The sequence below is a fragment of the Panthera tigris genome, chromosome F2, assembly GCF_018350195.1.
Source record: "Panthera tigris isolate Pti1 chromosome F2, P.tigris_Pti1_mat1.1, whole genome shotgun sequence".
In the NCBI taxonomy this organism is placed as follows: Eukaryota; Metazoa; Chordata; class Mammalia; order Carnivora; family Felidae; genus Panthera; species Panthera tigris.
This window is the reverse complement of record NC_056676.1, coordinates 67,235,478-67,248,649: the sequence shown is the minus strand read 5'-3', so window position 1 is coordinate 67,248,649 and position 13,172 is coordinate 67,235,478. Positions and strand designations below refer to the sequence as shown.

General features: G+C 45.1%; 1 long non-coding RNA gene across 1 annotated transcript; it reads right to left on the bottom strand.

Annotated features, from left to right (window-relative positions):
* Positions 1-5,954: 5,954 nt before the first annotated feature.
* Positions 5,955-10,449, bottom strand: LOC122235051. The gene is made up of 3 exons (XR_006213149.1): positions 10,115-10,449; positions 8,468-8,647; positions 5,955-7,667 (listed from the first exon to the last, which is right to left on the bottom strand). It is a non-coding gene; the product is annotated as an uncharacterized LOC122235051 (long non-coding RNA).
* Between the last annotated feature and the right edge of the window lie 2,723 nt (positions 10,450-13,172).

The window sequence follows — 13,172 nt, the reverse complement described above, 5'->3', positions numbered from 1 at the left end:
CCATCATCTTAGTGGACATATAAAGAAATGTGCAGCTAGCCAAGGCATCTGGTGGAGTGCTAGAACTCAGGAGAGATGGAAAGGAAATTAAGATGACTCATCAGCCCACCAGGGGAACTGACACAGCCAGAGAGCATTGCTGATATGCTTGAATTGAAAACTCTTCCTACATCTGGCTGTTTAGAAAGCACGTCTTTTTTTGTTTGTTTGTTTGTTGATTTATTTATTTTGAGGGGGGTAAGGGTAGAGAGAGGGAGAGAGAGAATCCCAAGCAGCCTCTGTACCATCAGCACAGAGCCTGACGCAGGGCTAGATCCCACGAAAGGTGAGATCATGACCTGAGCCGAAATCAAGAGTCGGATGCTGAACCTACCAAACCACCCAGGCGCCCCTAGAAAGCACATCTTAAACATGGGCTGTGTTCACTGCTAAAACAATTCGAAAATCTCAGAAAAGAAATTACGACCAGAATTCCACCGATAATCATAGCAAGTATTGTTTCTTCATCGTTCTTCCCATTTTTATTTGTTTACATACAGGTTTTTACATAGTTGTGTTATATGTTGAATACGTGTTGCACTTGACCAAAGGCAAGTTTTCCCCCCAGTGGATATTTGGCAGTGTGTGGCGACATTTTTGGTCAAAACTAAGCAGAGAGGTTCACTAGAGGCCCACTGGGAGGAGCCAGGGTGCTGCTAAATAAACATCCCCCAACAAAGAATTATCTGATGCAAACAATAAGGTTGAGAAACCTTGGTCCACTTTTTACAACTAACTTTACTTCATATACAGTAATCCAATATTACTATGCATCTTCCAATTGATTTAGTCTATGTATCAGGTTGTTGGTAACTGAATTATGGGTACTGAATGAAATTTATTAGTGAATGCATAATATTCCATTGAGTTAATGTGAAGAAATTTCCAAAACTGTCCCCCTATTGCTGGACATTAAGGACCAAAGGTTTGCCACTAAAAATAGCACTGCAATGATCATTGTGGAAATACCTTAATTTCAAATATTTCCTTTGGATTAATTCCCACTTGTGAGATAGAAAATCTGCTGCAGAAAAGGAAACTGGTAATGTTTTGTGATTAATAGGACATGATCTAGGTTCTTGAGAGCAGGGACTTGCCTTATTTAACGTTTTAACCCCTAAAGCTTAAACCAGTGACTTGCCTATGCTGAATCTCAATAAGTGTTCATTCGGTAAAAATTTTTATTTTATTAAAGAAGTAAGTATTCCTCAAGATCCAGTTTGCTAAGAATTTTTTTAAAAACTGGGATGATTATATTTTTTCTCCTTTGATCTGTGAAACATACTTTATTAACAACTGGGTGGCTCAGTTGGTTAAGCATTCGACTGGCTCAAGTCATGATCTCACAGCTCAGAGCCTGTTTCAGTTTCTGTGTCTCCTTCTGTCTCTGCCCCTCCCCTGCTTGTATTCTGTCTCTCTCTCTCTCAAAAATAAACAAACATTAAAAAAATTAACAAATTTTTTAATTTTTTATTATCTTTTGTGTTCTTGAAATTAATCCTACCTGATCACGAGTGTTATTCTTTGTATACATTGATGAATTTGAGCTATTAGTATGTCATTTAAGGTTTTTTTTTAACGTTTATTTATTTTTGAGACAGAGAGAGACAGAGCATGAACAGGGGAGGGGCAGAGAGAGAGGGAGACACAGAATCTGAAACAAGCTCCAGGCTCCGAGCTGTCAGCACAGAGCCCGATGTGGGGCTCTAACTCACGGACTGTGAGATCACCACCTGAGCCGAAGTCGGACGCTCAACCGACCAAGCCACCCTGGCGCCCCAGTATGTCATTTAAGTTTTATTCCCCCAAAAGATTAATTTGTGATTCTAGTTTTCATGCTACTTATGCCTAGACATGTACTAAGGGAGGAGGATAGTGGCAAAATGCCCACGTAGTTAGAATAGGAAGTCACAGAGAGAAGCAGAGGGAAAATCACGTGGAGAGATAAATGTATAGGGGGAAAAAATAATACATCATAGCTTCAACACATGGCCTCACTTTTTTGTATTTTTATTATTTCTTTTTAATGTTTATTTAATCATTTTGAGGAAAGGGGTGAAAGGGCAGAGAGAGAGAGAGAGAGAGAATCCGAAGTAGGCTCTGCACTGTCAGCACAGAGCCTGACACGGAGCTTGATCTCATGAACCATAAGATCATGACCTGAGAGGAAATCAAGAAAGAGTCAGAGTCTTAACTGACTGAGCTACACAGGCACCCCTTTTGGGTATCTTTAAAGAGAGTATAGAACTAGTTGGAAGAAAGTATGATGTGAAACTAACATAAATCTCTTTAAGTAATAAATGAATGAATAAGTAAATAGCCTTCCATCCTTGGAGAATTTATTCAATGCTTTTTCATTCATCAATTATTCAATAAATACTTACAAAGCCCCCATTGCAACGAGCCATTGTGTTGGATGCTATAGACATCATGGTGAATAATTTATTCTGTCTAGTGGAAATAACCATATCTTGGAAGATACAATTTAGACAATGCTACTCTTAACTCAAAGTACTGGGGAAAAAGAAGTGATTTATTTATTTTTTTTCTTTTAAATAGGCTTCATGCCCAGTGCAGAGTCCAACATGAGGCATGAACTCACTCACGACCCTGAGATCAAGACCTGAGCTGAGATCAAGAGTCAGATGCTTAACTGACTGAGCCACCCAGGTGACTCAAAAAGTGATTTCTTTAATTATGAGCTTAACATATACTTCATGCAAAAAAAGAAAGAGAAAACCACCAAGAAGTTTATACAAATCCATTACCATTCAAATATAGCTACTGTCTCATTGTATATAAATGTGTAACAACCCCAAACATAGTGGTTAACACAATTTATTATTGTATTTTCAGAGTTCTGGGCCTGATATGCTCAGTGGGGCAATTCTCACTAGAATTGGCTTGGGCTTCCTCAGGCACGGTGGTTTCCAGGCACTTAGACTTCTTAGGTAGAGGTTGGCTTCTAAGAGACACTGGCAGAAGCTATAAGGCCTCTTAGGACCTAGCCTCAGAAGTCACATAGCATGACTTCAGTAGCATTCTGTTGCTTAGAGCAGTCATAAGTTCGGCCACATTCCAGGGAGCACAGGAACAGACCGTACTTCTGGCTGTGTACACAGGGGAGAAGAAATACTTGGTGGTTGGTCACGTTGGAGACAAGCTACCACAATTGCTTATCTTCATCAGCATGGCTTTCAGGAATTATTCTGCGTACCCCGAATACAAGCATTAAAGTCAGGAAATTGACATTGATAGTTAGGACTATCTAATCCTCAGAACTCACTCAAGCTTTGTCAGTGATTCCCACAGAAGAATCCGGTTCAGAACCACACGCTGCATTTAGTTATCGAGGCCCTCTAGTCTCCTTTAGCTTGGAACAGTTCTACCTTTGACGTCCACGAACTTGACACCCTTGAAGATCACAGGCAAGTTAGCATGCAGGATGTACATAATCCTCTATCTTATGAGTGGAGCTAGATGGAAGCAGGCAGCCCCAGACCTCTGCTTCACGCACTTGGAATGTAGCCTGTGCAACAGGTATTTGGGAGGGACAAAAAAATGCTGGTGGCCTGATCCTTCAGAGAAAATACTGAAGCCCTTAACTAGGAGCATCATCAAGAGCCTATTGATTCTCCACAGTGTCTCCTTCCATTCCATTCCAGTCCTGACCTCACCTTCTCCTTGACCATTACAAGAGCCTTCTACCTGTGTTCCTGCTGATTCTCCACCAACAATTCAGTCAACTCACTTCCTTAAAAAACTCACTCAAGGGTCTTCCAGGAGGTGCATAGTCTCAGTCTTCGTGGATCACTCTTCAACCTTGTTCTTAACATTTCATCTCTATCGTTGCGCATTCCAATGTCCAGCAGCATGGAAGATGCAATTATTATCGAGGTCAGACTGTGTGTGAGGCCCTATGCTAAATGCCTCGCATATTCTAACCCATTCGTTCCTCACAACAACCCTGTAAGTTTGGTACTTTCCTCACTTTACAGATCTTGAAATAGAAGCTTAGAAAAGTAAAAGAACTAGGCCACTGTTTTATAGCTAGAAAGTGGGAGACTGGATCGAATAGAATTAGAACACAGGGCATGTAAATGGCACAACAAGACCAGTACACGGGAACAATTAGCAAAAGATGTAAGATGCGTTAAACTGCTTCGTTTTCCTAATTTTATTATGGTTTATTTTCTCCCTCTCCAAATTGTGACTGCATTCCAGAGCAAAGACTGCATTTGCCATTAATTTTATTTTTTAGGACACTTAGTGCTCTGCTGGGCATAAAGTGAGCCCCCAGTAAATTGGTGTTAGGGGACAGTGACTATAGAGACTGAATACTTATGGAATGAATAGAAGGTCTAGAATGTTCAGACAAGTTCAGTTTTCGCTAAATGCCAGCCAGAGAGAGAATCTGAAGCTCAGAGGGGAGGGGACCCACTCACAGTCACACGGCTCGTTAGAAACAGACTAGGCAGAAACAAGTTCCCCAGACTCCCTGCCTAGCACACCTTCCCCAGAGCCCACTGCCTGCTTAGGTCAGCCCAGCAACACATGGTGTCCGCACCATGGTTTTCTAGCCCATGGGACTCGCTCACCCCAAAATATACTGCTGTTCTTTTTCTAGCTCTTACATGAAGAAACTTAGCTCAAGAGTCGTTTCTTAGAAGCCTGGCCAGAACCCTCTAGTCTGATTGAGATGCCCCTCTTGTCTATCTTTTGGCACTCGGTATTCTCCTACCAGATCATCCTGCAGGGATCGCCCTCACTAACTTACTTGTCTGCCTTTCCGTTAGATTAGAAACTTTTTGAAGGCAGGACCTACCGCTCCTTTGACTTGGTGAAATTATTGCCTAACATAGCCTCTGGCACATGGCCTTCTAACATGGATGCTTAGTAAATGAATGACCGCAGTCCAGGTAACCCAGTGTGTGATGTAAAGGTCATAGTCAACAATGGCTTCTCGGACATGAAATGAAGGGTGACTCCGGTTAACCAGATGGTGGCGGGTGAAATAAGACAATATACTCCTTTAGGGCCCCCATGTGCACGATTTGCTTCTGGGGAGACAACAGTGAGTGTGACAGACATGGTCTTTGCCTTCATATGGAGTTTCCAGCTTAGTGGTAGATGTGGACACTCAAGAGACAAACACATGAATAAGCAAGATAATTTCTGGTAGTGGTTAAGTGCTTTGAAGAAAATAGAAGAAGGAAATATGATAAAGAATGGAATGGCTGGAATGAGGGAGGCCTCCTTTAGATAAAGTAATCCAGGAAGGCCTCTCTGAAGAGGTGACATTTCAGCTGAGACCCACAAGATGAGAAGGAGCCAGCTTGTAGTTAGGGTGTTCTAGGGAAAAGGGCTAGTCAGTGCAAAGCCCCTGAGGTGGAAAGACTTGGAGCTGTTCAAAGCACAGCAAGAGGACTAGACTGGGCTGGAGCACAGGATGAATGGGAAAGTGGTAGAGGTGAGGCTCGGGAAGCAGAGCACAGAACACGGAGGCCAGGGAGGCCCAGGTAAAGAGCCTGGAGGTACTCTCATTAGTATGGGAAGACGTTCTGTTTTGTATGTTGAAAAGATGGTCCAGGGTGGGAGTCAGGTCAGGAGAGTTAACAGTGGGTTAGCACCCTCATCAGGGTTGAGTCCTATAGTACCCAGTGGGAAGTACCCAGAGAGGAAGCTAGGAGCTAAAAACAAAAGGCCATGTCTGTAAGAAATTTGTAGGCTTTAAAAAAAAAAATTAACTTTATTTATTTGGAGAGACAGAGATAGCGAGCAGGGGAGGAGCAGAGAGAGGGGGAGAGAGAGAATCCCAAGGAGGCTCTGTGCTGACAGAGGGCTCAAACCCACGAAGTGAGAGATCATGACCTGAGCCAAAACCAAGAGTTGGATGCTTAACCCATTGAGCCACCCAGGCACCCTGAAATGTGTAGACTTTTTAATTTCCCTATATTTGTTCTTTTTGTAACCCCATGTTCTGTGAAACTCTTAAGCCTCATGAATTTGTTTCTGGAGAATGGGGCCATCAGGTGGAGTTGATGATAAGTAACCCCCAAACAGTAGACAGAGTAGGAGGCCTGTGGCTAAGGGGAAGAAAACCAGCCAAGTCCCCAGGGAATGTTGATGAAGAAAGAAAAAAAAAAAAAAAAGGAAGGAAGGAAACATTAGAACTAGCAGGTTTGGGCTTGAGGAGCACAAAGGGGGAGAAAGAGAGCTTTTACACGTAATTATATCCATTTGCTTGTATAGACAGCCCCTTAATCACAGCATTTTATGGCTCAGCCCTTTCAAAAGTATAGAATTACGTTGCCTAATTAACACTTCTAAGTCTCTTACCAACATTTAACTCACGCTCCTTTATTTCAGCCCCCGGACCCTACATGGACAGTGGATTTTATTGGCAATAGGGAACCAGCGTGAGGTAGTTAAGATCCATTGCTAAAAGCAGGATCAAGAAAGACTTTATCCTAATAGGCTGTAGAAATTTCTGTATGCCCTAGTCGAGCAATCCAGGCCCCAACTGCCTGTGATTTAGGGCAGCTGTTGTAAAAAGGAAACCAACCTGAAAGGGCAGGTTTGAGACTCTTCTTAATTTCCCTTCTGGTAAAAAGAAAAAACAAACAAACAAAAAAAACCCAAAAAACCCTTCCTGGTCTTTCTACCCGGATGGCAAATATCGGTCCACACATATGAAGGAACGTTGGGTTGGTTTCATCTCCAAGTTCACGAATGCCATGTGCTCAGCCTGTCATAGTTACTTGGCAAATGTTATGAAATAATTCTTCGGGAAGAAATAGGCCATAGAGCTAAACTGGGTGAGCCAAACTAGGTCATGAGCACAAAGATGGGAGTGTTGCTGGCCAAGGCTCTGGAGCCAGAAGGTGGCCATCTGTGGGGACCCAGGGCAGTCCTCATGCTCACCACACAGGCTCATTACCACTTCCTGCCATGAAAAGCTGGAAAGCCTTAGGAAAGGAATATCTTGCTCTTGCTGAGCCGCCTTAAAAGGTAGACTTCCAGCTCAGCATTCAAATCCTGGCTTGCTAGCTCTGTGACACTGCGAAGTCACTGAATTGTTGTGAGTCGCGGTTTTCTCATCTGTAGAATAGGAGGTGATGATACTTATCTAGGGTTTTTAAGAGTTCCAGTTAGAGACCTAGAGAACCGAGCGCCTAGGGGACTCCAAGTTTCGTTCCGTGTAGCCGAAGTGTTGGTATCACGTGAAACCCAGCTTCGCCCCCTTTGCAGCCACCCGACAAAACTGCCGCTGGGGCAAGCTCTGTGATGCCCGTGCACCTCAGTTTCCTCATCAGCAAAGTGGGGCCGAGCCTAACAGAGCCTGTCTCCTAGGTTGTGAGGAGGAGCGTTGTGAATACGTGAAAGGTGCTGAGAACAGGGTCTGGAGCACAGGAAATGTACTCGGTTGTCTTCTTCCTGTCCCCACGGCGCCAGGCACCCAGCATGCATGTTGGGACTTCTCCACGTTTCTAAGAACTAAGACCCTTGAAAAGATTCGGTAGAAATGTGTCACGGAATCCCCCTTCATGGAACTGCCCTTTGCATTTGTTTCTGTTTCCTCAGAGAAACACCGTCATGAGCCAAAATTTCCAACAAAGTCTCTGGAACTTTAAGTTGAACAAGATTTATAAGAACAGACTTGTGTTAGGCCCCTGGCCATACCTTTTACATCCTCTCACATGTCACCATCCCACGCCCCCTTGCCACTCCCCAGTCTATGGCCTGACTCCTCACAGCTTCTGTGCAGGGGCAAGTTCCCTGGTATGACATGAGCTCCCTACCCCGTTGCTAGTCAAAGAACGTCTGTGGTGGATGTGGTCTGGGAGAGTCAGGACAGGGCGAGAGAAGAGGCTGGCGCCAGGAGGGGGCAGCCTCTGAGGGCCCTTGCCGGAAGAGCTTCCTCTCGCGTGGGCAAGTTGGTGGGACCACCTTAGAAAAGTGGCAGAGTCTAAGGACCTTAATGCAAACTTGAGGTCATGCTGTCAAAACGTGGAGAGCGCCTGGCATTGCGCTGTTTGGGCGCAGTGTTTTGTATAGTCTGTCAACAGCGCTCCTCAGAGAAAAGGAGTGGTCGAGTCTGTAGATGACGGGTCCCGCGTGGAACAAAGATCCAGAGGAGAAAGGGGTGCTGGAAGTCAGTCATTAAGGACAGGAAAAGAAAAGAACGGGGGAGTGCCTGGGTGGCTCAGTCGGTTGAGCGTCTGACTTCGGCTCAGGTCATGATCTCACGGTCCGTGAGTTCGAGCCCCTCGTTGGGCTCTGTGCTGACAGCGCAGAGCCTGGAGCCTGCTTCCGATTCTGTGTCTCCCTCTCTCTCTGACCCTCCCCCATTCATGTTCTGTCTCTCTCTGTCTCAAAAATAAACGTTAAAAAAATTTTTTTAAGAAAAGAATGGGATGTAGGTTACCTCTATTGCCCCTGGAAGCAGCAGAGTCATTTGGGTTGTGGTTTAGGAGGAAGCAGGTGGCAGGAAGGAAAAGTTCCTGATGACTGCGAGGACTTTATGATATAGCAGGTGACGAGTGACCTGTCCTCCGACAGCTTCAGATCAGGTTTTTCGGGGCACAATCTGGTGAAATGCCTCAGTCTATTGTCAGAAGTAGAGGAGGAGCAAGGAGAAAAGTATTTTTGTTTTCGTTTTGTTTTTTTAGAAGTGTATTTATTTATTTTGAGAGAGAGAGACAGAGAGAGAATGAGCAGGGGAGGGGCAGAGAGAGGAGGGGGGACACAGGATTTGAAGCAGCTCTAGGCTCTGAGCTGTCAGCACAGAGCCCGAGGCGGGGCTCGAACTCATGAACTGTGAGACGATGACCTGAGCCGAAGTTGGGACGCTTCGCCAACTAAGCCACCCAGGTGCCCCAAGGAGAAAAGTTTTCAAATAGGTCCTTCCGATTTGCATATTCCTGCTCCCAAGCCATGGTCCCGCCAGTTTCCTGAGTTGAGTCACAGCAAACAGGCTGCACTGCAGAAAGGCTGTGGATGTAACTGGGGGCTTAGGGAGCGAAAAGGGGGTTCAAGAAATGGACCCTCCTGCTCTCGCCTACATCCAATGACTGCTTGTTGTGGGAATGTGGAGGCCAGCTTCTCTCCGCTACACTTGGGATAACCCGAAAGGGCCCTTCTAGTTCCAGAGTTCTACATCGCCTTTGTGCCATGCAAATAGTGCAATCGAGATTTGATCAAGGGCTTTCTGGCTCTGTCGAGACTGTACCCAAAATACTATGCTTTTCTGCTGCCATGGAACCGTGCAGAAAACAGCAGGGGGTGAATGAAGAAAGAAGCATCACAGTGTCTTCTTGGTGAACTTGGGCCCAGCACTGTTGCCTTTTCTAGTACATAAGGTCATGGCGGGTGGGAGGGACAGCCTGTATGTAAGGGGCTGAGACAGGGCAGATAGTACGTATGTCATGTTTCCTGCTGGGTTTTACTGGAAAGTCAACAGACCTCGCTGACTCATGGAGACGGGGATAGCAAGGTGCAGAGGTGATGTTTTAGGGAGTGCAGGTTTGGATGATAGAAGGTGGGATATTAAGGTATGAGGTAATCAGCAACTCCTTATATGATTACTTGGATAGCAGTGGGATTGGTGAAATCAGAGCAGAGTGGTATCCACGTGATCTTTACTAGGGCAGGGTTCTATCTATATCCTGAGGCATCTGTGCTCCATTTTGAACTCATATTATCATTCCCATATCGTACCGGTCATCCAGCCTCCTTTGACGCAGCCGGTCAGTCATAAAAGATTCACTTGTGACCTATTGTATGCTGGGCCCTTGGCTATAGGTTCTGGGATCAAAAGATACTAAGTACTCAATGCTTGGGGCGCCTGGGTGGCTCAGTGCGTTAAGCATCTGACTTTGACTCAGGTCGTGATCTCACCGTCTGTGACTTTGAGCCCCATGTCGGGCTCTGTGCTGACAGCTCGAAGCCTGGAGCCTGCTTCGGATTCTGTGCCTCCCTCTCTTTCTGCCCCTCCCCTGCTCATGCTCTGTCTCCCTCTCAAAAATAAATAAACATTAAACAAGGTATTTACTCAATTCTTAAACAATAATACCTGCTCAAGGAGCCTCCTGACACTTGACAGATATTTCCAATACAATGGCATCATTGCTTGACTCTGCCAGTTTAGGGGAAATCATTTGCTGCAGTAACAAATGATCCCCCAAATTTTCGTGGCTTACAACAAAGTTTACTTCTCCCTCGCCTGACTTGATCTTCACAGAGTGGCTGAAATTCTGCTCCATGTCCTTTTCGTTATGGGACCAAGCTAGTGGGAGCAGCCTCCATCTAGAATACTCCAATCTCGTGATATAGGGAAGAGAGAGAGTGGAAATACACAATAGCTCTTCAAAGCTTCTGTTGGTACGTGGGGCAGGTCCCCTGCGCTCCCATTTCATTGGCCAAAGCGAGTCACATGGCCAGGCGTGACATCATCAGCAAGGCAACCTTGGGCAGTTAGCAGTTAGCAGTTGGCAGTTAACAGTTGAGAGGGAAGAAACACACTCCTCCCTAGCGCCCTAGCGGAGTTGGGCACTAGGGCCAGACAGCTGGCGGAGGGCCACTGACGTTTTAGAGCTCCTCTTCATTCTCTTTATTGACACATTTTAATTAAGCCCACGGTTGTTTCTCTTTTTTTAAATTTTTTCTGCCCCGTCTTTAGAGACCTTTTGCCAGAGCTGATATAGTGAAAAGGAGGTATTAGAATTAGTGTTGCTGTTCTATACAACTGGAGGCCTACATGAAACGTTCAAGCAACGTGGAAGGCTGTTTCCTGGCAACCCTACGTGGTCCATAGCTGTTGCTATAAATTGGGGATACGTTTCTAGAAAAGCCACTGGGCTGAAGCCTGGGTTTCAGTCCTGACCTGCTACTGATGAGCTGTGTGATTTTGAGGAGTCAACCTGGCCTCTTGGAGCTTTAGTTTGTCTGCAAAACAAGGGTGGTTGTGAGAAAAGGAAATTGTAAACCGGGAAACACTTTCCAAACGCTCAGCCTTTGTGAAACTGTGATGGAGATGTCGTAAGAATCGGGCAGTTTTGTGTGTGTGTGTGTGGGGGGGGGGGTTGTTTTTGTTTTTGTTTTTGTTTTCCATTGTGGTGGGAAGCTGGTGCACAGAATAAGAAAGGGTTCTACAGCAGCTGAGATGCCCTGAAGCTGGTAATTATCTGCTAGACGGGCTGAGTTTTGATTGTAAGTGTGCCTGGCAAACCTATCAATGAGCCATGTGCCTTGATGAAATGCTGACAGTCTATTTACACAGAGGCAGCTGGGATATTATAAAAGAATGAAGGCATGCTGGAAGTCTAAGTCATTATGAAGGGTAGGACTTCATTTATCTGTGCGGCTGATGGCTCCAGGATGGTAAAAATGTGGTATCAACGTAAACAAAACAGCTCTTGAATTTTAATAATAATCCAGTGTCTTAGAGATGAAGGCTTAGCAATGATTGAATCCAACCCGTTGTCTGTAGAGATGAGGAAACAGAGACTCCCAGAAGTTAATAAACGAGCTTTTATCACACTTATGCTTGGCTAGGCATGGCATTACTTTCCAAGTGCTGTTAATACCGAGAGAAAAACTTACCTGTCTTTTATGTAACAAATGTGCCAACTCCTTAATCTCTAAAACAACACTCCCTTTGATATCTGGCATTCACGTTTCTAAATATTTATTCGCTACTTACACATAATCAACCAAAGCATAAAAACTTAACTTTAAATTCCCCCGGACGTTTAAACATTGATTACAAATTTGCAATCAAGCTCTTACATAAACAAATCATTAAAACGATGAATCTAATAAATGAGATTCTTCTACGTGCTCTCAACACCTTACCGAGCAGACAACGCGTGCACAAAATGTCACGCTGATTACAGAAAAGATTACACCGTGGAAGAACGGTTTTCTGAGACACTGGAAAGCCAGAGTGGAGATGAGCTGTGTTTTCCTCTTCTCTCCTATGTGGTGGAGTCTTGCTCAGTCTGTGTGGCTCAGAACCTAAGAGGTGGCCCGTGAGCTTATTTCAATTGTGGGCATGGATCGTTGGTGCTGATTTTTCCAGAATGACAATACTTAATCCTGTAGCAAAGCACTCACATACACGGGCTGTGGTGCACTGGAAGTGAACCTAAGTCTGTCAGTCCCCCAACCCTGAGGATAGTATTTCCGGTATTCCTCTCGGGAGTTCTGGGGGCCACGGGCTGCACTATGGGTGTGTTTTAGCCACTTCTGCTCTTTATAACGCCAGACTTCTGAGAACATTCTGCATCCTTAGCTAATTCTATCAGGCGCTTTACAGACAGAGGGAGAGCAAGGGTGAGAATGAGAACGGTCTCCCCTGACTAATACGTAGCCCACCCGAAAAGTCGTCTAATACCCTTGTGCCGCTAACACCAGAAATAAAAGGGCTAGTTCCATGCAGTTACATTTGTTTATTTTCTTTGTTTTAATCTTCTTAATTTACAGCTTCCCAGGGCTATTGCTTTTGTATCTTTCTGGCATTAGAGTAACTTTTATAGGATATGATTTCTACCCTTTCTTAGAGTTGCTGAATTTAGAGAAGCCCCCAGAGGAAAAGTTTGTGGGTCTGGGAGTTCTGACCCAGACCTTCCTCGGATCCTCCTTGACTGCACGGTCCAAAGTGGTGTGACAGCACATCTGAATTCCAGCAGCGGGGGTTGGGGGGGGGGGGAGCTTAACCCGAGGTTGTTTATATCACTTCTGCTCATTTTCTGCTCATTTTCATTTGAGCACTTGGCCACACTAGCAGCAAGGGAGGCTGGAAATAGCCCGGCCAGGTGCCCAGACAAAAATCTGAGTGTCTTATTAGTCTAAAAGCAGGGAAGAACTAGGGGTGATGTCTGACCGTGCCTGCCGCTTTCCATGCTGCTGGCCACCAAGTGTTTATGGGTCCTTGTCTTTTCACACATAGACACATTTACCCCTTCTCCAAGGGGGATGAGCCCCAAAGCCCAGATGCTTTGATTAGCTCGACCAGGAGCTCCCGAGTGGTAAGCAATCAGGGGCAGTGTGGTTCCTACTGGTATCACAGACTTGAAGAAACAACTCCCCCAACTTTTCTGCACCAATGGGCAACGAATGCCGGATAGGAA